We start from the raw sequence: 2,234 nt of genomic DNA on the forward strand, positions 1-2,234 counted from the left end.
AAACTGTTCCAACTTCTGCAATCTGGTAGAAGGTTCCGCATCTTCCGGGCAAGGACAGAGAGACTCAAGAGGAGCTTCTATCCCCAAGCCATCCGTGCCCTAAACACACACACCCGCCCTCTCACATCATCTATAATTGACTGAGACAGGACTCTTCCAGACACTAAACCAAGGCACAATGTACATTTCAAATTCCTTTAATTTTAAATATGTTTATATTGTCTATCCTGTAAAATAGTCAGATATCTATTCATATTAATGTACAGAATTCACCTGCTTGCTGCTACTACTGCACATTCACCCAGTGTATATACTATATGTGTATGTATATATATATATATATATATATATATATATATATATATATATATATATATATATATATATATATATATATATATAATGTTCTTCCTCTACACCCCCCCCAATTTTTTGCACATGTCGAGGAGCGTGTCAGGCTACATTTCACTGTGTGTTATACTTGTATAACTATGCATGTGACAAATAATAAAGAACCTTGAACCTTGAACCTCACAGAGAAACTCACGGATTCTTCAACTGACCGCGGCACACCTGCACCAGGGTAAACCTCCGCCTACCGCAGTCCTGCTTTACAGGTGAAAATGGAGCAACAGGACCGCTGAGTCTTTGACTTTATTTATTTTCTGCTGTGTTTTACTTGAAAGAGTGAGTGTAAACACAAAAAATATTGTATTTTATGTGCTGGAATGTGCAGAAAATAGGTTTAAATGTTAAACTAATTTATTCAAGTCAGAGAATGTTGCATATAATTAAATTTTTGCTTGATGCATAAAGTTAAAAGATTAAAACTGATAAGACAAGTTAAAAAAAAGATACTTTTCCATTTGATTACATTTTGTATGATGGATTATGTAGAAAAAGTAGAATTGGGCTGAAAGATCTATCGCTTTATCACCTCTTCAGGTTGTAAATCGTGTTTTTAAAAAGTAACTAAGTAACTAAGTAATTAATTACTTTGAAAATAAGTAATCAGTAAAGTAACGGAATTACTTTTTTGGGGAAGTAATCAGTAATTAGTTACTGATTACTTTTTTCAAGTAACTTGACCAACACTGTCCGCCACACATAGCGTTTTGCATTTGGGACCAAAAGTTCCATTTTGGTCTCATCTGACCAGAGCACTTTCTTCCACAGGTTTGCTGTGTCCCCCACATGGCTTGTGGCAAACTGCAAACTGGACTTCTTATGGTTTTCTGTTAACAATGGCTTTCTTCTTGCCACTCTTCCATAAAGGCCAACTTTGTGCGGTGCACGACTAATAGTTGTCCTATCGACAGATTTCCCCCACCTGAGCTGTAGATCTCTGCAGCTCGTCCAGAGTCACCATGGGCCTCTTGGCTGCATTTCTGATCAGCGCTCTCCTTGTTTGGCCTGTGAGTTTAGGTGGACGGCCTTGTCTTGTAGGTTTTCAGTTGTGCACTCTATTTAGTCATTAGCACTCATCAGGCAATGTCTATGGGCAACTGACTGCACTCAGACCAAAGGGGGCTGAATAATTACGCACACCCCACTTTGCAGTTATTTATTTGTAAAAAATGTTTGGAATTTGACCACAACCAGTAGGCAACAGCTGAAGTGTATTGCCAAAGGACACAACAACCGAGACTGTCGGCGTTAAAACTAAGTAGCTGCCACCATTGTTGGAAACTTGGCTGGGCCATGCTATGAATTCTGGGATGTGGTGGGCCACAAAGGATACACCCGACCCATCCTTCAAATCTGGGAAAATGAAGGACATATTTGTTGGCCCCATTTGGAGCAGCCTTCGTCACGTCGCTGTAACTAATCGGCCTTCAAATCCGAAGGACGAGGCCCCTGAATTGGGACGCAGCTCAAATCAGTTTACCTTCAGTTATTCTAGCCAGTACCATTGGCTTGAGCTGAGGAATCTAAAACTCAACAGAAATGACTGAGAATTACAAAAAGCTCCCCAATCTTTTGATTAACACATTTATGACTAAATGGCTCTATATAAGAAAAAATATGCAACAAATCCCTTTGTATCATGAGACAAACAAAAGCAAGCAAGCAAGCAAGAAACCCCTCCTCCTGGTTTAACCTGCTGATGACAGATCATCAGTAGTAGTCAGGAGATGCTGGGCGGGCCTTTCCCGCACATGACCTGTGTGCAGATTGAAAACAAGAAAACAAATGACTTAATTCTGTGACATAATAAAATATAAAACAACATG

This window comes from Copadichromis virginalis, linkage group LG2, assembly GCF_057382275.1.
Source record: "Copadichromis virginalis isolate Kocher_CV1m ecotype Utaka linkage group LG2, C_Virginalis_male_GT1.1, whole genome shotgun sequence".
NCBI classification, from domain to species: domain Eukaryota; kingdom Metazoa; phylum Chordata; class Actinopteri; order Cichliformes; family Cichlidae; genus Copadichromis; species Copadichromis virginalis.